Genomic DNA, 24,067 nt, shown 5'->3' on the forward strand with positions numbered 1-24,067 from the left:
CTCACAGAATTTTAAGCAGTATTAAAAATTTTACTACCTCTGATTGTTCATCATTCTGCAATGGAAAAAAATTCAGAAGCTGTACAAAGGAGCAACGGTTTTCTCTAAATGGAGGTTTTAATTTGGCAGAAGGACAATATATCTTCTCCCTCCCCCTCCCCTTTCTACAGTTGTAGTTGCCAAGCAACCATTTCATTTCTGCAACTCAGACACTGTGTCATTACTGCTTAAGCAGCAGAGGGTTTAACTCATTCAGTACTCAATTAATTCTCCAATTACAAAAAATCTGAAGGTACTGTTATTTTGATCAGGAGTCTGTGGATTTTTAGAGGAATTGGCTTTTCTGCCTTTGAACCACCTGACTATCTCTGTAGTAAAAATAACAAACAGGCATTTTTATCAAGAAAATGATATGTACTCAATTATGCAATGGAGTTTTCCTCTCGTTCCTTCAATGCCCTTCCCTTGTCACCTTCATTCATATCCAACTGATTCCACCCACCCACTCAAAAAAGCCCCTTGTAGAAAACATCATTTCTATGATGCCTAAACAATTACAAGTTTAGAAATTTTTTAAATTTAACTTTTAAAAAGCCCATCACCTCTGCTTCACACAGAAAGAATTAAATATATTGCTAGTTATCCCATATTTTCATACACATGGGGTGGGGGGCTGTGCCTGTGTGTGCATGTGGATATTTGGATACTGGGTGGAGGGAAAGCATTTGTAACCAAGGTGAATCTACTTGGTTACCAAGCCATCGTTCCTTCTGTATTAGAAATCCCATTAAGAACTGTGAAGGTGATATGTTATCTAATCATCCATTTTGCAACCAGACATTTTCCTAAACATGTCTGACCATGATCATAACCTACAATAGTGGCTGAAATGAGGCAGAGAGTATGATAATTCCTAACTAAAATGCATAATTTTAAGATGGAAGAAACCTGAATATATTTTCAAGGCACTACTAGAGTGCCTGTTTCCATTCTAGAGTAACAAATAGCAAGCAAATTCTCTTTCACAAATTCTAGCCACATAAAAGGGAAGTGAAAGAAATAAAAACTGCATCTCTGATATGAAAAAGAACAAGAAAACAGCATGCTTGCCACTTACACCCAGAATTTCCCTTAAAGGTCTTCTAAGTGCAGAATCCAACAGCCTGTACAGAAATTCTATCAAGTTCCATCAAAAGACACATTTTGAGTTATTATCCTGTGAGTCAGAAATAAATAAGCTTAATTTCACAGAAGACCATGGCTTTTCTTGAACTGGAAAAGCCATAATTTGGAGGATGCATAATGATAGGAGCACAGCTGGTAGACTGGTGCTTCCCTAATCAGATTTTCATAGCTATGTTGCAAAACAACTCAGTAGAAGTGAGGACTTTTCGAGGAGGATAGAGAACATCCTACACAAAGTTTGTATATCTGTTTTTCAAGCCTTGCCTGTGGTGAGTTGTTAAGGATTTTGTTCCAAAACATGTTTCTCTTTGTATTCTCTCTGTAAATACAGTTTTATTTTTCAACTAAGGCAAGTTTGACAAATTCCTAACTCACTGGATATACTCTATTTGTTCAGAGGCACTCTCCTAACAGGATAGTCATTTTTCTTTGGTTAAGAAATGATGGCACTTTTATTAAATGCAGTTTTCCTTTTCCAGGAAAATGGATCACTGTTGTGAATCCATATGTGGAGTGGATATTTAAGAAATATACTTTAACATTGCCATTCCCAGGGGGGCAGTTTTTTCTTATAGTTTAAGGGCACAATGAGTTATTATCTGCCGCCAACTCTGCATTGGCAACAGGAAGGGCATCTGACCAGTAAACACTCAACTCCATTCAATTGCCCAGACTTCACCCCAATGTAAGGAATTACGGGATCATTAAAAGAAAAAAATTATTTTGCTAGCTTTTGCAATTAAGGATATTGTTAACTCTCTCTTTATCACTCTCTCCCTCTCTTTCTGTTTCTTTTTCTCTCTCTCTTTGGTAAATGGAATGTAGATTGGCCTCTTCCAGTCAGGTGGCCATTGTGTTGTTCTCCCATATGCTGGCATGGCTTGCTGTCCCTCAAAATAATTTCTAACTATTTTTACTGTCTTTCATATTACTAATCCAGTAATCCAGAAGGTGAAGCTAGGCAGAATCACACCCGATACCTATACGATCAGCACAGGGCCCCGCCAAGGCTGTGTGGTGTCTCCATTTCTCTTCTCCCTATATACCAATGACTGCATCTCAAATGATCCATCTGTTAAAATACTGAAGTTTGCTGATGACACAACAGTGATTGGTCTCATTCGAGACAACAATGAATCTGCATACAGACAGGAGGTTATACAACTTGCCTCATGGTGTAACCAGAACAATCTGGAACTGAACACACTCTAAACCATAGAAATGGTGGAAGACTTTAGAAGAAACCCTCCCATACTACCACCTCTTACAATACTAGATAACACAGTATCAACAGTAGAGACCTTCAAATTCCTAGGTTCTACTATATCACATGACCTAAAATGGACACCTAACATCAAAAATGTGATCAAAAAAGCACAACAAAGAATGTTCTTTCTGCGCCAGCTCAGAAAGCTCAAACTGCCCAAGGAGCTGCTGATACAGTTCTACAAGGTCTATCATCTGCACCTCTATAACTGTCTGGTTTGATTCTGCAACCCAACAGGATAGACACAGATTTCAGAGGATAATTAGACTGCAGAAAAAACAATTACTACCCACCTGCCTTCAATCGAGGACCTGTATACTGCACGAGTCAAAAAGAGGGCTGTGAAAATATTTACAGACCCCTCACATCCCGGACATAAACTGTTTCAACTCCTTCCCTCTAAACGATGCTATAGAGCACTGCACACCAGAACAACTAGACACAAGAACACTTTTTTCCTGAAATCCATCACTCTGCTAAACAAATAATTCCCTCACACTGTCCAACTATTTACAAAGTGTGCACTACTATTACTGTTAATCTTCTTATCCCTCCTTATCACCCATCCCCTCCCACTTGTGATTGTAGAACTTTAACTTTGTCGCTTGTAACCTTACAATTTATATTGACTGTTTCCTAGTATAGTTTGATTGTTGATTTTACCCTATGACTATCATTAAGTGTTGTACGTTATGATTCTTGATTATTAACTAATGTTTCCTTTATGTATACTGAGAGTATTTACACCAAGACAAATTCCTTGTATGTCCAATCACACTTGGGCAATGAAGTATTCTATTCTATCTTCCTTTACCTTCATGTTGGTTCAGATTTCAGGTTCTGTAATATGCATTCCAACATAAGATAAGCAAAATTGACATACGGCATTTGGGATCCTTTTCTAAGGTAAGAATTTTTAGTGTCTGCAAGTCAAGTGTTGCATAATGGATTAATCATAATAAATACTAACTTACATTCAGAACATCTAGCAAAAATATTTTTTAAAAAACTTCATTTCATCAAGAAAGAGCATTTTACCGTCGTACAGTGAGTTTAATTTATTCCTAGCATAAACTTTTTTGTTGTTATTATTAAATTGTCAGGCTTTACTGGATTTCCAACATGGAATCCTATGACATAAATGTCATTCCTAAATCATCACACCCTTTTATGAGTACAAACCTAAGATGTAGCTTATCATTCTTTAATTGTGACTTCATCTGTAAAGTTCAGCAGGATCATAAAGAAGAACTAGATAATATTTATTCCACAGTTTTTATTTCCTTTTTCTTTTGAAGGCAGAAAAGGGCAGGCATTGAAGTAAATGTCAGAGGAAGCAACTGATGTTATCTTTCTGCAGATTACATCTTTGGTATCTTTGGCTTTTCTGTTCATGCTTAAATCTTGAAGTCACTCCTAATTTACCAGAATATACTGTAATTCCATTAGAGGACAAATATAAAAATTCCAGTAATACAATATGCATAAAGAATTACTAAGGATAAAAGTACATTGTAAGTAGATATAAAAATAAAATGCCTTTTAGTTATTTTTTTTTTAATTCCTGAGTCTTAGAATCTGACACTCTACAATTATATGTAACATTTAACATTTGAATGGAAGCTGTACTCTAAACTTGGAAATATAACAAATTCCAGAAAAAGACTATGGAAAACCACCCTCATGTTTTTTCCATGAAGTCAACCAGAAAGAAATATTACTGTCTAATGGTAGAAGGGAAAGAATTAAAATCCTTCTCTTTATTTTCTCTATAAATTCTACCATGCAGAAGAATATAAGAAATAAGTGAAATGCAGATAATTAATGTTCAGTTTAGTTTGAGAGTAAAAGTGCAATATATAGCATGTGTGTGAATATGTATAAAATGTCACCTGGCTCAAGAAACCAGAACAGAAATTCAAAGAATAATGCAACCAAAATAAAGGAGCACAATGCACCACATAAGAGAGAATGTGTTATTAAACAGGCTAACACATTATAATATCGTTACCCTTAGCTAACTGTGTATTGCATTGTATGGTTTTGCCAGTTAAGATCTTTTCATCAATGTTCATAACTACATAGCTGACGTATCATTCCCACATTACTCCCATTGTTGATTAACTTTCATTTAAAAATGCATTTAAATTAATTTAAATATACAGCAATTTTGTGTGAGTGTGTGTGTGTGTACAAAGAAAAACTCTCTTTTTCCCTTGATTCCATTTGTCTATGAGAAATTTATACCAGCTTCTACCAAAAGTCAGTAAATGCTAACTCTTTCTTTTAAAATAACTTCCTGGATTCACCTTCTGACATTTTGCTCATTAAACTTTTCTGTCTGAATCCTAGTTTTTGCATTTGATAAGGATAATAAAAGAAAATGGAACTTTTCCTACTAATGGCAAATTTACTTCTACCCTCTACCCTCTATAAAGCTGTGCTCACATGTATACTCATCATATCCTTCAAAGAAAAAATTATGTGAGGTTTGCAAAGATGATTTACTTAATAATAATTCATACTTTCCATATTTTCGGCAATAAGCAACTACTGCCAAAGACAGAGTATTTTTAAAAGATATGTGATACTTTGTATTAAAAATTAAAATAGTTTAAAGTTTACTTAACAGGTAGATACTATCCCTGGAAGTGATTGCTAATATATATTATTGCTTTAGTATTTTAAAACATACTCAAAGAGACTCTTCCTCATGGTAGAGTAGGGGTTACACTACTTTTGATAATCTTAGAGCAAAAATATACTACCTCTAACATTCTGGCAATTGATGTGGAAATCTAATATTTGAATAAGATTTATAAGCATACAGTCCAAAGCGAGAAATCTCAAACCTTGCAGTAACATCAACTACATAATTTGAGCCTGTATAAATTGGATTTTGCAGGCTTAAACCACTCCTAGATATTTGCTGTCCATGTAATGACCAGAAGCTGCTGTGTCGTGGATTTACAAGGAGAGGTAGTTCTTGTTTCCATTTCTTACTGAGAACCAGAGGATTAATTGAATGTATATATGTATATCTAATTCATTAGAGCTGCCTCATAAACACCTGATCAAAGAGGATATAGGTAAACAGTTGAAAAGTGGGAGAGGCAAAAGAAAGCTTAAGTTTAAAAAGTTTAAGTATAAGGCCAGGTGTCTTTTGTATTTTCAATCCAATTTCCTTTTTTTCTTGAATTTCTTAGCACACCTTTTTTTTGAGAGAATGGGTACAGATACCTGATTATACTTCTTTTAAATATATTCAATAATCAGTGCCAGAGATACAGGTGATATATATTCAGTAATATTTATATTTATAAAGAATGCAACTGTTCTTACTGCAGCCGTTGTGAGACAAGAAAGTGTGTATAGTTTTAGACACCTTGGCAAGGATTTGTATTTGGACAAGCAAATTGCCTGATAAGTACAAAAAAGTTGCTGTGCCAGACATAAAGAGCTACAAATTTTAAAGGAAGGAGTCGGGAAGCAGGTGAAAGGAAGCTGATGGTAGATTTTTTTGCGCTTAATGAAGGCAGTAATCATTAGTGTGAAGCAGGGAGCCAAAAGGTCAAGAACTTTAAAAAAGAAAGACTATAGCCTTGAAGATGATGTACATTGACATGAAATGAAGGCAAAGAATGTTGTGCTCATAGCAACAGAAAGGCCTCATCTAAATTTTAAGCCTACACAGTTGTTAAGCACTGGTGTGTGAAGCTTAGATTAAGCTGCTAAATGTTTGTCTTAGAAAGATTGCATATGATATGTGACATTTTTTGTTTAATTAAAACCATTCTTTATTGTTATGTGTCTAATAAAATATATACCCTCAGGCATAGATAGTACTGAATGGATGCTTAAAATGTATATTACATTTGCCTTTAACTAAAGTGACACTCTGTTTAGGTATCTACATTCACTCATTCATTTATTCATTCCACAGAGTTTTATGTTTGTTCAATTTGTTGACTCTAGGTGATTTACCTCATGCCAGTATTTTAGCAAATGATTAAAAACAAAAAAAGAGGCCATGTCATTGCTACCACAAAACTTGTGTTGTAAAAAAACAATATTACTTATTAATGTCCATATATTTGCTGTTATAATTCCAATAACCTGTCACCTAGGACCTGGATAGAAGCTAAAGTCTGAAGCAAAGTAGAAAACCTTGAAAAGTAATCCTGAGGAAGAAAATAGAACACTTAACACACTATCAACTATCAAAAATCATAAGTACAGCACTAAAAATGGAAATTTCAAGTTTCTTTTGAGGAGTCATTAATACATATGCAGAAGTATATACACTTCTTTCAACAAATAGTTGTAATAAAACTCCATATTTAATATGACTAATATTAACATCAAAAAGAATAAATGGAGGACAACCACAACATTTCCCTATTAAAGGAAATGGGAGAGTGAAATATGATACATAAACTTTTGGAAAACTGGACCTGCAGTTTGAAGACACTGCCACCAGTAAGACTGGTGTAATCCAGTAGACTAAAAGAGACATAACTCCTTCCAATTCTCCATCCCACTCCTTCCAAAAGTCCAATTCTCAATAAGAATAAAGTTATGAAGGAATATACTATAGCAAAAGCATCAGGAGGATGTTATTGCGCTATGAATCAATCAGAGATAGCTGTATTGAAAAAAAATCTCTAATAAAGATTGTAATAATAATTCCTGAATACAAACTGATAAAATCTTGACTCATAATACACCAGATGTAAGTGTGGTTGAAAAGAAAAAAATATATAGATAATTGATGTAGAAATATCAAGAGACAGTAGAAGACAAAGAAATTGAGAACAATATGATACCTGGTAATAATATGTTTATAAATTCAGAACTTGGAATCAAGAAATTCCAAACTTCTAGTGTAATATTCAAAAAGAATTTTAATAACAAGGGAGAGTAAAAATTTCAGTTGTAAAAGTATCATACTGCAACCATAATAAAACGTCAAGAGGAAAGCACTGAATTATTCATACAATTTCTAATGGGCATTCAATAACATTTCTTGACTATTGATTTACTACTGATTACTACTGACTTTCAAATAAATCTGTTACAAAATGAGAAAAATCATTGGATTCTGATTATATATAATTCTGTTCCTTCCTTCTTTCCTTCCTTCCCTCCTTCCTCTGTGTCCTCCCTCTCTCCTTCCTTCTTTCCCTCCTTTCTTCCTTCTAGAAAGGTTCAACCCTGATCTTTGACAGCTGTCTTAAAGGCATTTTGCACCATGTTTTTTGTCATTATCAAAACAATCTGATCCCTTCCCAATATAGGGAAATGTTTTCTTAGCTGCCAGTTCTGTTGTCTTTGTCCTTACTTCAAGAAGGCAAAATAGTAAACACATGTAAATCATTCCCTTTTTCATACTGATTTATGAACCCAAATATTACTGATTAACATGGAGGTACAAAACCACAAGAACAATGACAGTTTAAACCAACATGGGTAGCCAATAATTAGATTATATATTCAGCTATGTACAAGTAGACATCTCAAAAGAAGTAGTACCTTGTGCACTTGCTCCTTTGCTTTTTTTTCTATTGAGACAAAACACATAGGAAAGAAACAAAAGCATTCCAATGAAACAAAAGGATTATTTTCAAGCTTTTTTTCATATAATAAATGCCCACTGCATTTATAATTAGGTTTGGGGTAATGTGTAAAATTCCAAGTGTTTCCATGAGTCTCTAAGAAGGCTGCTTTGAAAGCTTCTGATGGTGTGGCTATTGCCTATAACCTAGCTGAAGAAAGGAAAGCGAGGACACATTCCTTTTGTCCTGTCATGACTGCATTGACTCCTTGTTCCTGTATATTTCTAAGTTCAGTGCAAGGTTCTGTCTTTGCTTTGAAAAACAGCCTAATTGTTTAACATGTAAATATTGATCTCTGCTTGAATAATTCCATTACCATCTCCACTAAATTCTGCTCAGACAATCTACAGAATATCTGAGCAAAGAATCATATGCATGTTTATACAGATAATCTTCAGTAGAAAAGGATGCGTTGGACTTAAAATAAGTTTTTTTAATGGTCTTTAATATATGAAAATCCTCTTTGTGGATCAACATAAACCTTTTTTTATTTTAGATCTTAATTTTTTCTTTTATTTGCTTATTTTTAATGGTTAATTATTCAGTTAGAGAATTTTTGTTCAGTTGGCTACAGATTTTTTTTGGAGTGAAGAAGCTATAAAAATCTAAATAATAATGATAAAAATACATTCATTATTTATTTTTTAATCTTGCTTTAAGATTAGGTTGCATTGTGCAACTGTTCATACTATTTGCATTAGTAGTTTTTAAAAAAGGCAAATGGATGTAAATAAATGCAACTTATTGGTAATGTCTTCATTAAAGAAGCCTCTTAATGACATATCATTTTTATCTGAATTCTCCAGCATGTGGATAAATAACATGTTCCAAAGCCTTTTAGTTTAATTTCACAGCTGTTAGTAACCATGCAGAGATCTAAAGGCAAATCAGATAAAACGTGTTTTAAAATAGGAAAGAAATTACAGTTGCTGGCCAAATGCTGGACAGTTTTGAAAAGTCTTGCAATAGCCTAGTGTTTCCAAGGAATCACAAAAAATATTTAAAATAATGGTGTTAATACAATCCAAGCAATGTTGGGAGGTTGGGGAAAACTATACACATTATGCAAACTTATTAGCAAATGTAAAATGATAAATTAGCAAGCAACTATTTAATTATTACTGTGACTAATTCTTGTAGATAATGACACAACAAATGAACCTGAACTTGTTCTGGTTGACTGTAATGTTTTGCTGAAACATTTCCATTTGGTTTTTGTTTGCTGCTTGTGTGTAGTTTGCTGAAGGAGACAGCATCTGTTTAATGAGCTTCCACTTCATTACTGAGCTGCTTTCCTCACTGAGTCATTCTGCTTAAGTATTCAGGCTGTGTAATCCGGTGTTGTTTTAAAGCAAATACTAATTTATGATTACCTGTCACATTAGGCCATTGAAAATTGTACTCACACTTCCTTGCATGAGCAGAATGCTAATGAGCCGATTATGGATTGTTGGAACAGGCTCTTATTAGCTGTCCATGCGGGTAAATATAGAATACAAGTTACTGGCTAGGCAGTGTGCTTGCTTTACTGGAAAAGGATAAAAATTCTTCATTTGCAAAGTGGATAGGCTGATTCTCTGACCAGGGATTACATATAATGATCATTTCATTATAGCATCATTAGAAACACAAGTAAATATATCAAGAACACAGTAAAGGGCTATGGTCTGAAAAAGGTAGACAAATAGCTATAATCTACAATGGAAAACATTATCTTTTTTCAAAAATACAAACTTTCTTCAATCTTCACATGCTCGCCTAGGAGTCTAAGCAACATTTTATTCTAAAGTAGGATATTTTCTCATGTAGGGACTTGAGAACAGATGGCATCTCTCTAGGTTTTTCACCTGAGCAAAGTTGGGCCTGATAAAACACCCAGAAAATAGAGGATTTTTGGCTGGATTAGGAAATTGAAAAAAAAGCAACCAGGCAAAATGCAAAAGACAATTACAAATCACTCCTACTGTTGTCAAGAAAATTGCATAGTTGCCCCCATGAAGTCCCAGGAATTTGGCTCAGCCCAAAGGAGATTTTACAGTTAGCAATTATTTGGGAACCTATTATTAGGAGCAAGGTGTGCAGTTAGAATTACCTAAACTACATGTCTCTACTAATTACAGGGATCTATAACAGTAAAATTGCAACTCCTACAAAACTAAGGTTTGGTGATTGGGATATAGAATATATCCAAGTATATCCCAAGGATAGGGGTTTTTTTTTCATATGAACTTAAACAAGCCCTGTACTTTTTTCTATTATAAACTATTTATAAACAGAATTTAGCTGCCTTGAGGTATTTTATAGAGAAAGCAAAGGTAAATAATCAATACTTTAATGATAAAATGCCATATATTAGCATGATATTATTTATTCTTCACAATGTGTATGATCCCTGCATGATCATTTCTTTTGTATGGGAATATTTATCCCAGATTTCAGAAGAGAATCTGGCTTCAGATACAGAAAGATCAAGCTGGAAACAACCTGCATTCCTCATCTCTTAAATAAGATTAAACAAAATGTGTGTTTGCTGTGTTTCTTAGAATCCTTTCAAGGTCATCACAACTACCCAGTGGACACTTTTCTTTGATGCTCTGGGCAGGTTGCTTAATGGGTGCTCTAGGATTTTGAACTTTTCTGTCTTGTCATGGATAAAAAGTTGCTTCTGCCACATATTAGTATTGCATGTAGTTGGAAAATGAATTTTTGCTTTGTCATTCTAAAGATTACTACCATTTAAATTTTCAATATCTTCATTGTAATTGTATTCAAATTTTCAAGAAAGCAAAGAATGTTAAAAGCACAAGAAATGGCTGCTTCTTAAATTCTCCAACTGTATCAGCTGCAAATAGTTTTTTTTTCCATTTCTCTTATTTAAAGACATAGATACTTCTAATGATTTCTACAGCAATTTTTGTGGGGGGGAAAGCTCCCCATGGTTTCTTAGAGTTAAATTATAAATGAATGCATGTAGAAAAGACAAAAGCAGTCAAAGCAACAGTTAAAATATAAAAGACAGCAGAACCATAATCAAGGCAACTTCCATAATATGTAGAAGCATCTGGGGAAAAGGTCCACTTGGTATTGAAATAACTTTCAAACTGGCTTGAGGCTAAATAACCTTGTCTCAGCCTTGTACTTGGTCTGTACTTAATATACCAGTCCATTTTATAATGCTTCATAATAGTAATTCAACTGTAAATTGCCCAGAGGTTCAGGTATACCTAATGAATAATCATATTTTCTAAAATAGTGATTGCTACCTACTATTCCTTCTTCATATTTACATTATGATTGCCACTGTTTACATTTTTTTTCAAATATTAAGGTTTTTTTCCCCCTTATCTAAGCAAAGTGTAGCCATTTTGAAAGATTAATGTATTTCAGAAACATACTGACTGAAACCTAAACTCTGTTTAAAAATGTGATAAGTCAAGAATTTTAATATATGAGGATGACAGGTACACTAAAGTCAGTTGGTACTTAATCGATACACTATTATCAAGTAAAATGAATAAAATCAAAGAACCCTAAAAACCTTTTAGAGAAAGCACTTTTGGACAAATGTTAATGCTGTGTGATAAAATCCTTTTTACACTTTTAACTATTGACATTTAGTTTGATGTGAAAAAAATTGGGACCTTTTAAAATCAGAGGTAACCAAGGAATGATGAAAAGATCCATCACCAGGAATGTATACACAGCACCTTATTTCATTTAACAAGAGCAAAGTGAGTACTAATCATTGCCAAACAAAATATGGAAGAAATCCAAAGGCATTCTGTGATCAAGAAACAAAAGCCAAATGCTTCTATTTTGAGAATGAAAAACTTTCAGGGAATTGGGAAATGATTTTTGGCATCATAGTGAATTTAACCACAATTAAAACTAGACTGCTAACCTTCTGTATCTTGATATTCTGATTCCATATTTTTCTTGTGCTATGAAAGGATGAATCAAACTCTCCTGCCTGTGTTTTTATTTAAAGGGGACACTTTAAAATTTCAAGTTTTCTACCTGACAATCTTCACCAGCATAAAGTCTTTTTAATCTTCTTCTTAAGAGCAAATTAGTGCAGAAAATAAAAAGGGTGGCAGAAAAAGAAAAGACAGATGAAAAGAGAAAATTGCCCTGCAATTCTATTCTGTAAGGAGGATTTTAAGGGAGCACTAAGGTGGCAATTGACAGTCAGCAACAGGCAAAACTAATTTCAGAAGAAAGTCAAATGTACATCCTCCCATGGAAAAACCAACCAGAAGCATTTCATTTCACCAGGATTTTCAGTCATGCCAGAGTTGAGACACTAACTGCATTTAAAAGCCATTATCTACATAATTATTTTGTAAAGGTGCCTGAGAAAACAGTACTCAAAATGGCTCAGGAAGATTGTCAATAAAATAATCCAGTTCTCGTCCCTGATAAATATCTAGTTCCCATGGTATTTATCTCTGAATGAGATTATTCTGAATGGATCAGAAGTGATTTTTTTAAAAAAAAAACACAATAATTGCTCCAAAATAGATAAAAGCACTTCCTCCCTTTTCCCCACTTGCTTTCATGTAAGAAATTGCTGGCAAACACTAGTGTTAGTCTCTGCATCCCTCACTGATATTCCTTATGGAAGTCTGAGGTAGTTCCCATAGTTGATGCAGGCAGCTGATCTGAGAGAATCAGCAAATGTCACTAGATTAGTCTGTTGCATATAAACTCATCAATGTAATAGTCATGTAAGTGAGCAAAGGTAGACTCTAAACTGGACTAGGTAACCTGCATCTGAGAATGATGAGGATAATGAGGATGTAAAGCAGTTCCCTTTCAGCCATGAGTGCCAAAAATTAAATATGGTATCCTTTTTTAGGCAGGGAATGGGCAAAATGATAATTCATATTCTAAAATTAAGCTAATCTCAAATCTCATTTTATTTTAGACAGGAGAATGTTATCCTTTTGGCTCTGACCCTTTATGTGATACTGTCATGATACCTTGTCCCTGAACTGCCCACTGTGGTCTTTAATCACTCTCAGTTTATTAAGTGGCCAGCAAAAGATTGTGCAGACTATTCTATAAAGGGCTTATGGTAAGAAAATCAGGAAAGCATTTGAAGATATTAAAGGTAAGTGAATGTTATTTTCTCAACATTGTTCTCTTAGAATAAAAAATATATACAAAATTAAAACTTTCAATGGAAACTATAATTATCCTATACTTTCTTATCCTATACAACTTCTTCAGGGAATTTAGAATGATAAAAGATATATGATAAATACTGTAAATAGATAATAGATAGACAGATAGAAGACAGACAGACAGATAATGGTTGATCGATTTAGTTTAGGAGTATATTCATGGGCTAGTGAAAAATGTCCTTTTCCATGTGAGTTTTTGCACCTCCCCAGGGATTACACCTGATTAAGCCAGAAGAACAAGCATTTTAAAATCCAACAAAAATGTTAATAACCTTTCTAGATGAATGCAGTGCTCTTCACCTCAATTAGTATGCATCACACCATAGAGGAGCACAGGGGTGGGATTCAAATTTTTGAACAACTGGTTCTATGGGCATGGCTCAGTTGGTGGATGTGGCTTGGTGGTCATGTTATTGGCTGGGTGTAGCCAACTCAATATCACTCACATCAAGGCCCGCATATCCTCACCTTGCCTCTCATGACTGTGGGGATGCTGCAACAGTTGTAAGTGTGAAAAATGGTCATAAATCACATTTTTCAGTGCCATTGTAACTTTGAATGGTCACTCCACACAAGCAAAGTACCAGCAAAGGAGGGGAAAAAACTCCAGAGAAGTTCATGAGAACCAATAATGCCAAGAATGTAATAAGGGTTAATGGAGAGGCAGTTTCTGTAAGCAACACCAGAATGCTTCCTTCCTGTCTTCCTTACAGGATTAGGACAGTAATTTCTTCTAACAACCAGTTCTCCAAACTGCTTAGAATGTTAACAACCGGTTCTAGAGAATAGGTGCAAACTGGTAGAATCCCACCCCTGGAGGAGCACAGTTTCTTGCACTGAAATGGCAACAATTCTTCTCATCAAGGCAATTTGTATTGCCTCAAGTCTCTGCCTTGTCTGAACAGCCAGACAAGACTTGAGATAACACATAGTAAAACAACAAGGCAAGTTCACACTTTAGAAACAACAAAGGGAAAAGGCACAATACACTATGAAGCAGCTCATCAGAGAGAATTGGTTCAGTCTCAGCTAATCTTCGGCACTACCAGTATGCCAGAACTGGGCTGAACCAGTAGAATAGCACCACTGATGGAAATCATATACAAGCAAGATGTTACATTCAGCCACACATAAAATGAGAACAGTTAATGACAAGAGGTATCCATATTGCCACAGTGTTCATTTCCCACAGTTCAGAATAAATGTCAAGGCAATCTATGATTGTCTTCACATTTACCAACCTGGAATGCTTATTGTCAGGACTCCAACAAATCCACCCCCATTCAAATTATAAGTCTGTAGCCTCCTCTCAGAGAAAAGAAAATTGATTTATCAGAAGTGGACATGTTGGTGTTGGCTGGATGCAGCCGATACTAAAATACATCATTCATTTCCCCCTTGACCCTGGTCTTCCCCCCGTCCCTGGATGTGTATTCTCCAATGGGACACATCCACCCCCAAGAGTCATCAATCACACTCTCCAATAATTTTCTTGCACTCTGACAACTTTGGGCTGCCAGGGTGATTATTTAGGTAGTTAAGGAATGCACTATTTTCCCCAACTCCCTTTTTCCGGCAGCTAAAAAGACCAAAGGAGTATCTTTTTAGTTGACACTTATAATAAGATGAGCAAATCACTAGGTGGTCAAAATGTGACACAATCTGCATGAACAAAAATTCCTACACCCCCATTCTATGCAAAAAGAAAAGGGGAAGAGAGGGAACACTTTGCAGGTCAGGAGTTGAAGTAAGAAAAGCATATCATTGCCACAGATATGGGGCTGGAGGATATATCACATAAGATGGCAATCATGACTGAGTGATCAAAGCTTTGTCTTTTTTTACATGTTTTGCATCCACTATCTTGAATTTTTCAATTGCCTCTGCTGCAGCCACTCCTAAACTTTAATATTTCAACTTCATGAAAGGTGAACTAGAAATAAATCAGCTCAGTTTTATAGCACTGTAAATGTTGTAGGAACATGAAGATATACAACTGTTTTCATTCTTGCAATGCATTCCCATTATTTATGTGAAATGCCATTATTTATTCCAGTGTTACTATTATATTAAACAAAAAATAAAGATGAAACTAAATACATGACAAATAAAAGCTGTTTTTTTTACTCACAACTTTTTCATCTTTATTTAATTTCATGGGATTTCTTACTCAAAACATGCATTTTATACTACTGATCTAATGAAAAGGCTACCAGATAGTAGAAAAATGTGACACCATCAATATTCCAAGAAAGGATTCCCTTGTGTCAGGTAATTTGGCTGATGTCCTTTCAAATCATTTACAATGTCCTAACAATAAAACTAGCAAGAAATTTACTGGTTTGGTAAACTGAATTTATTGAGTCAATCCCTAGCTAAGAGCACTCGCTAATACATCCTGTTATTCATTCTGTGTTTAGTACAACAATTGGTTTCCACCACAACCTGTTAAATGCAATGGTATGCAAAGTACTTGCAAATCAATTTTAATGAACCTGATTTGTGTAAAACTATAGAGACTCTGCTAGATTTAAAGTGTTGATTCCTCTTTGCAGAGAACATTGTCTAAATGGAATTATAACTGAACTGAACACAAATACCTAAAACAAAAGGTGGTTAGTAATCTATAACACTATACAGTAATTAAACCTTCAATCCAACAATCTCTAAGTATGAAAATTAAATCTTCCAATTATCAACAAAAAAGCAGAAGCTATTCCAGGGATAAGATATTAGAAGGAAAATGAAGTAAAAGTAGACTCTAATATCCCTTGTTTAAAAAAAAAAAAAACTTTAGGAACATATTTTCTTCTTCACCCTTGCCCCAAAAGGCCTGAGGTTTTTTTTTTTTTCCAACCAGTTGGGTAGACCTGCAGAAATAAGGATCCTAGCAACATGGTCTTGAAGCATTAGAAACACTTTAGTGAGCAAATAATTTAATTACAGTCTTTGCTGAGGCAGCTTCTGTGACTTACCCTCTGACCCTTTGTATTGTGGTACCTAGAGTCAGCGTGGGACTCACACTTCCTATTCCTGTCACAGAATCTCTCCATCTTGTACCATTTAATATAGTGTGCTCCAGGTGTTCTGTGGTGAATGAATAGTTATATTACTACCTGTCAGACACAATCACACTCTATTCATCATTCGCGGATGGCTGCATGAAGCCGTGGTTCCAGCAGGCTCCCTCTCTATTTCCTTGTTCAAACGTCTGCAGTGCTTTCGGCCCATCTGTCAAGACTGTCATTTAGAGGGAAAACAGTATCAGCGCTTTAAATATATAGAGTTCTCTATTGAAACAGTGCTGTGATTGAACTGTCAGTGTTCTCCGTATCAGACAGTAATTCATGAGTGGTCAGAGCTCCATTTAGGTTGCTATTACTATGTTGACCCCCATTGGGTCAGGCTGACGGAGTTTTTTCTCTCCTGCCAGATCTATAAATAGTGCAATTAACCTTTCAGGAATTACAAAATGTTCGTCTTCCCCCTCCCTCTTCAGTTGCTGCTTATGACATTTACAATAAAGAACAAATATCTTGAAATGTGAGAAGAAATTAGCGTGTGTTGAAATGTGTAGCAGATGGCAGTACAAATAAAGACTATATTTATTCCCCTTCCGGTGTCCCTTTTGCTGGCAAGGCCTGTCCGCTCATTTCAGACTTAAGTCTTTTGGAAATGATTGAATTTTGAGCAAGCATGGCTGGAAAAGCCATTTTGGATAGTGTGTAAATAGATAAAGCGCTCATTTTGTGTGTATGTGTATATACACAAATATACACAAACATATATGTTTTTGTGTGTGTGTGGAGAGAGAAAGGGAGGGAGAGAGGGGGAGGGGGAAGGGGAGGGGGAGGGGAGGAGAGGGAGAAGAGAGAGGGAAGGGGACGGAGGGAGGGAGGGAGAGAGAGAGAGAGAGAGAGAGAAAGAGAGAGAGAGGGAGAGAGAATATAGCCAAGCAATTTGGGTTTTGTTTCCTGAAGAGATTTTAGTCTTTAGTCTTTTAAATATCATCAGTAGCTGTACTGTGTCCCCAGCATTATAAGATAACTGACTGGGCGGGGGACAGACAAATATAAAACAAATTGTCATTTGCTTTTTCTATTATGGAGTCTTTTTCTAATTTTTCTTTCTTCAAACTTAAACCATCTTTTCCTCTATCAAAATTAAGATCTGATCTGTAATTTTTTTTTAAAAAAAATCCATGTACATATATGAGTGTGTATGCATTTTTATGTATAAAAATTCCTGCTTACCTTTAGGAGTGGTTTATGCCTCCTTCCTTAATCTAAAGTCCTCTACTAGAAACCATGGAGTCTGAAGGTTCTGCATAGTATCTTCTGATGGAATGACTTTGGCCTTTACTTTTTACTCTATTTCCTCCTTCAAGCTCCAATACTCTCCAACTTCTCCAACTCCTTCTTCCTGATGTTGCTGTCACTTAGCATTGCTACATCTAGCACCACTGCTGTTTTCTGGACTGTTTTGTTTGAGCAATGAGAGGCTGAACCAGAGCATGAGTGCAACAATACTTTATTTTACAATAAAGGGCTGACCGTGCTTGCCAAGCCTGGAACTGGCTCGCAGCAATCAGCAACCGGTTGGACCCCGCAGCCTGCTTTTATAGCTGGCTGCTGGGAAGAGCCAACCAATGGGAATGGGGGAATAACGCCCACGTAAAGTGAGTGGACCTGAGTGAGAACTCCTTGAGTCCTCAGGACATAACACCCCTTCCCCCCCAGATGCGAACATGCATAGTCCTTGAGGTAGACGGGGGGTTTGTGTTGGCGCCCGGAACGGCGCAACTCGGGAACATTGTCTGTCAGTTCGGTACCAGTCTGTGATGGTTGAGCCGGCATAGTGTCGCCAACACTCTCTCTGGACTGGGCATCCTCGGGAACCACCGGGTTGGTTACTGGGGTCGAGCTCTCGTGGGTTGGGTCAGGCTGGTCAACTCTCTGGGCGCTGTTGTCCGAGTTTGGGCTGACCGGAACGACCGCTGGTGCAGACTGGTCGCTGGGTACGATGTGGCTGGGCGGCGGATGAGGCGGTTCCCCTTCGACTGGAGACTCTGGATTCTTGTTGGCAAGGGTGCTGAGGCGCCTTCTAAGCTGGTCTATATGTCTCCTCCAGACGCGACCATCCTCCAGCCTGACTCTATACGATCTCGGCCCGGTGATGGCGATGACCTCGCCTGGAATCCAAAGTGGGTCCCCAGCGAAATTCCTTGCGAATATTGGTTCCTGTAACAAAAAATGTCTAACCCCTGACGTAGAAGCGAGGGGAGAGTCAGGGCAGTATTGTGGGTGCAATCTGTCCAATACAGTCCTCAGGCGCCGGCCCATCAGAAGTTCCGCTGGGGACTTATTGGTGACTGCACAGGGGGTTGAGTGCTGGCTCATCAGGAACCGTGCGAGTTTGTGGTGCCAGTCATCCCTGCCAAACCTAGCGAGGGTCTCTTTGGTGGTCCTGACGGCCCTTTCAGCCAACCCATTACTGGCAGGGTGAAATGGGGCTGTGAAAATGTGGCGAATGCCCAGGTTGGCAGCAAAACGGCTGAATTCTACTGATGCGAACTGTGGGCCATTATCGGAGACAATGGAGTCGGGTAGTCCATGTGTAACGAACAGGCGCGTTAAAACGTTGGTGATTGCTAGTGTGGTGGTCGTGGATAGCTGTGCCACGTCTATCCATTTGGAATAAGCGTCCACGACCACTAGGAACATCTTTCCATGCACGGGCCTGCCAGATCGATATGGATTCTAGACCAGGGCGTTGGCGCTCTCCCATCTGGTAGGGGTGGCGATGGGGGAGCAGGACGGGATTCCTGGCAAATGCTGCAGGAACTTACCCAATTGACAATGTCCTCGTCTAGACCCGGCCACCACACGTAGCTGCGTGCTAATGCCTTCATTCTCACAATGCCGGGTGTCCTCGTGCAACGCCTCCAGGACTCGGGTACGCAGCGAGGTCGGAATGACCACTCGAGTGCCCCACAGTAGACAACCCTGCAAACTGGACAGCTCCTGCATGCGAGTCTTAAAGGGTGCGAATTTGTTATCAACGTTGCCTCCCGGCCACCCCCTCCTCACCCAGTCGAGCACCTGGGCGAGCGTTTGGTCTGCCTTGGTTTTAGCGGCGATGTCAAGGGCGGTGATGGGCAGGTCCAACTGGGTGATTTCAAAAATGGCGTTGACAGGAGCTGGGTCTTCAGCCGGAGCGGGTAAGGGGCAGCGACTGAGGGCGTCGGCGTGGGATAGAGTTTTGCCCGGGCGGTGAATAAGTTTGTAAGTAGGCCGCTAGGAAAAGTGTCCACCTTGTCATTCTAGGGGAAAGGACTTGAGGTGTCTGTTTGTCGCCGGCCAGTAGGCCCAGGAGGGGCTTATGGTCGGTGACCAGTTCAAGAAATGGCCAAAAGGAATTCGTGAAACTTTTTCACGGCTGCAACAGCTGCTAGGGCTTTCCTTGTCTATTTGGCTGTAATTTCGCTCCGTGGCCGAGAGCGTCCTGGAGAAGAAGGCGATGGGGGCCTCGGCGCCATTGGGGAGTCTGTGACTAAGGACCGCCCCAATTCCAAAAGGGGATGCGTCTGCTGCCAGTACTAAAGGAAGGTTGGGGTCGAATTGGATGAGCACTGCCTCTGACGTAAGTAGTGATTTGACGGCGTTAAACGCCTGGTCTTCTTTGTGCCCCCAGTGCCACGGTGACTTTTTGTCTAGTAATCTGTGTAGGGGTTCGGCTACTGAGGCTTTATGGGGCAAGAAGGATGCATAAAAGTTCAGCAGCCCTAAGAAAGCTTGTAGCTCCGTTTTGGAGGTTGGTGTGGGAGCTTCGTGGATTGCTCTAACCTTGGACTCCAGGGGTGAATGCCAGAGGCGTCAATTTTATAACCCAGAAAGTCCACCTGTCTAGTGGCAATGGTGCATTTTTCTTTTTTTAACTTGAGGCCATGCTGTCTGAACCTCTCTAACACTGCTCGCACTCTCTGGAAGAGTTGGGGTCTGTCCCTGGCTGAGACCAAGATGTCGTCGAAGTAGGGTACTACACCAGGGAGGCCCTGTAAAATCCGCTCCATGAGGGATTGAAAAATACCCGGGCAACACTTACGCCAAATTGGAGACGCTTGCATCGGAAGGCACCCCTGTGAGTGACGATGGTCTGAAGTTCCGCTGTTTGGTTATCAACAGGGAACTGCTGATATGCTTGAGACATGTCCAATTTAGCAAAAATACTGCCCGGCTCGAATGTGTGCAATAAGTGCTGAATGACGGGCACAGGGTAGGCGCTAACTTGTAAATATTTATTGATTGTTGTCTTGTAGTCCGAGCAAATTCTCAGGCTACCATCTTTTTAAGGGGTGTGACGATGGGCGTCTCCCACTTGGCGAAATCTGTTGGCTCAATGACCCTTGTTTTAGTAGTTTATCCAATTCAGCGTCTAGTTTTGGTCGAATAGCAAATGGAACTCTACGTGGTTTTAATCTGATTGGGACTGCCTGGGGTCAACGGTGAACGAGATGGGGGTTCCATTATAACACCCCAGCTCCTCGCTGAACACATCTGCGTAGTCAGCGAATAAGGAGTCAGTGTCTGAGGTTGAGACAGCATGGACTCCTGTTAACCCTAGGCCGAGGTGGGGAAACCAATCGAGCCCCAATAAGGTGGGTAGATTGCCGTTAACTACCACTAGAGGTAGGTGACCTTTAAAAGCTCTAAAACTGACAAAGAACTTGCCTCTGCCGATCACGGGAATGGCCTTCCCCTGGTAGTCCTTCAGACCGAACTGACATCTCTGAAGCCGGGTAGTAGATAGGCTGGGGTGGAGTCTCTTGAGGGTGTTCCATGAGATTATTGAGAGCGCTGACCCTGTGTCAACCTCCATGTGGCACGGTTTACCTTCTAGGGAAACGGAGAGAGAAATTTTACTAACAGCGTGGCAAGTACGCCTGGCAAGGCGGTGCGTGCGACAGTTTAATACTTGCCTCTGTGGTCCCGCGTGCGAGGACGGGGTCTGTGTGCAGCGCTTTGGGGGCTTGGCAGACTCTCGCGATGTGCCCCCTCTTATGGCAGTTGTTGCAAGTGGCTCCTTTAAACTTGCAGGTGGCCCTTTGATGCGATCCCCACAGGCTAGGCACAATGTGATGTGCTTGGGAGGACCGGTGTATTCTTGTTTGGCCCCTACCTGCGACCGTCTGTCGTTGGCGAGGCGGTGGACGTCGTTTTCATCGTTGTGGGTTTCCTCCGCTTCCACCTCTTCGGAATGGACTGGGAACGATGCTAGCTTGGCACTTGGGCCCTGAATTTCGGTGGCTGAGTTCGTTGCTAGCTCGGCTGCTAGGGCCTCCTCGACCGCTTGTGCGAGGTTGAGGTCTTTTTGCTAGCAGGCGCTCTGTAGGTTGAGATCCTTGACCCCACAAACTAATTGATCGAGGAGCATGTCTTCCAAGTATGTTCCAAACCCGCAGTGCAGGGCTGCTGTTCTGAGGGCGGCCATATATTGATTGATGGTCTCCTTACTTGATTGCTTCCTCATACGGAACGTGAACCTCCTGGCGATTTGTGAAGGCCTGGGAGCGTAGTGGTTAGTGAGGATCTCAAGCAACTCGGACCACGGAACGTTTTTCAATTCTCTCGGCGCTACGAAGTGCTGCGGCGGTATCGTAAACGGTGGCTCCGCAGTAGATTAGGAAATAGGATTTTTTCCGATGCTCTCCCGCATCCGCCAAGCCGACCGCATCGATGTAATGATTGAAGCGGTTCTTATACGACTCCCACTTCTCTTCGTCTGGTTTAAACGCCGGGAATACTGGGTTGGAACTCATGGTGCTGGAACGGCTGGGCTACCTGCGGAAAAAAATCTCTCTGGGACTACGGGCACTCGTGAGTGATATCAGCTCTGGAGAGGTTTTTTTGCTACCCTCTCCTTCTCTCTCTGGGTTACCACGTTGGCTGCTAGCCGTTGGAGGTGTCTTGATTCGCGCCAAAAAGTGGGCGCTAGTGACTTCCTACAGCGCTGTGCTGTGTCTCCTACTGGCTCGAAATTCAAATGACACCCGTTTGAATTTCGCGCCAAATACAGAGCGGCTGCGGCTCGCAGAGCTTCACTTTCCCTGCAGCGGGGCTAACAAGCGGCTACAGACGCTTCTAACTTTGAATCAGACCGCTTTCTCTGGCTGCGGATCAGCGTTTCCCTTGTCGCCAGCCGATCGCTCTCTCTGGGCTGCGGATCGGTGGCTAGTGACTCAGCGGTTGCAAGGTGCTTCTGGTAGCCATCCCACCCTCGTCGCCAGTGTTTTGTTTGAGCAATGAGAGGCTGAACCAGAGCATGAGTGCAACAATACTTTATTTTACAATAAAGGGCTGACCGTGCTTGCCAAGCCTGGAACTGGCTCGCAGCAATCAGCAACCGGTTGGACCCCGCAGCCTGCTTTTATAGCTGGCTGCTGGGAAGAGCCAACCAATGGGAATGGGGGAATAACGCCCACATAAAGTGAGTGGACCTGAGTGAGAACTCCTTGAGTCCTCAGGACATAACATGGACCTTTTCTTCTACCAACAATGTCTGGTTGATTGGCTGAGTACCTACCTGTTTGGAAGTCTCACAAGATCTTAGCTTTGTTATCTCCAGGATCTTCTATAGAACCTTTCATCTGGACTTGGAAAGCTCTAGCCCATGCACTGTGCAAATGTTCCTGTATACAATGCCGGCTACATGTTGGTGCCATTCATTGGATTTGTTTTGGCTCTTACACTCTGCTACTTGGAGTTGCACTATCTCCCTGCACAGTCTGCACCTTGTGTCCTGTTAGTGTGGTTTGCCTCTGCTTTGTGGATCTGAATGTTTGTCTTTGGGCTGCTAGGTTCAGTGCGTCATTGCTGTCATTTAATCCAGCTCTTCCCAGCCACTGTAGGATTTCCCAGGGTCTGCCATTTCAGTGTCAATAGTAAATCCCATGCAGGATCTTGCCTTGGCATAGCACTTCCACTGTTTTTCTTTAATCCATCTCTTCATTCTCTCAACAGTTCATCTTTGGGTGACGTCTTACTGATGTACTCCTGATGCTCTGGCTTTTCATCCAGAAAAGTGGCTTTTATTAAGGAATTGATGTTAATATCTTTATTAACAGGACATTAACATATTTTAATAAATAAGTACAATGGACTATATACATATATGCATATGCGTGTGTTTATATGTACATGTATGTATGTATATGTCAGTCTGGCAAATACAGTTTTCTTGGTGCTAGGATTTGGGGTTCACCGCCACAATCATCTCCAAAGCCCTCTTTCCTCACTTCCCCCTCCCTCTGGAGCATTAATTATACGTCCCCCTCCCAAACTGGGAGAAGATGAGTTGATTGACAGTTCAAATGCCCAATCATTACACAGTAACAACAAATAGCATGGACAAAACATGATTTGATGTATGAATATGTTCACATGCACACATATACACACAAACACAGACAATCCTATATGCATCCAGCAAAATTAGCTGATAAACCTTCCATTGCTCTAAATATGATTTTATAGTATTTTGCCTCAATTTATTGTTTTTTCAATGTGCTTTTATTTTGTAAGATAGAAGCTATTTCATACTGAATTTATCCTTGATGAAATAGCTTCCTGTGATGTTGTGTCATGGCGGTGCAGAGGAAACTTTGCTCTGTCCCTGGAGCAAGGCTCCAAACTTGGCAACTTTAAGACTTGTGGACTTCAACCCCCAGAATTCCTCAGCCAGCTTGCTGGGGGTTGAAGTCCACAAGTCTTAAAGTTGCCAAGTTTGGAGACCCCTGCTCTAGATACTACTGCTAA

At 39.3% G+C, this 24,067-nt stretch overlaps 1 long non-coding RNA gene across 1 annotated transcript in view; it reads right to left on the bottom strand.

Annotated features, from left to right (window-relative positions):
• The window catches only part of LOC148127336 (uncharacterized), a 32,162-nt gene extending 9,139 nt beyond the window's left edge, over positions 1-23,023 (bottom strand). The window contains exons 1-2 of the long non-coding RNA XR_015741503.1: positions 22,836-23,023; positions 16,370-16,493 (exon numbers count right to left, since the gene is read on the bottom strand). This is a non-coding gene — a long non-coding RNA (uncharacterized LOC148127336). The remainder of the gene's footprint in view (positions 1-16,369; positions 16,494-22,835) is intronic.
• Between the last annotated feature and the right edge of the window lie 1,044 nt (positions 23,024-24,067).

Source organism: Pseudonaja textilis, chromosome 2 (assembly GCF_049901715.1).
Source record: "Pseudonaja textilis isolate UNSWEBS1 chromosome 2, rPseTex1.2, whole genome shotgun sequence".
Lineage (NCBI taxonomy): Eukaryota > Metazoa > Chordata > Lepidosauria > Squamata > Elapidae > Pseudonaja > Pseudonaja textilis.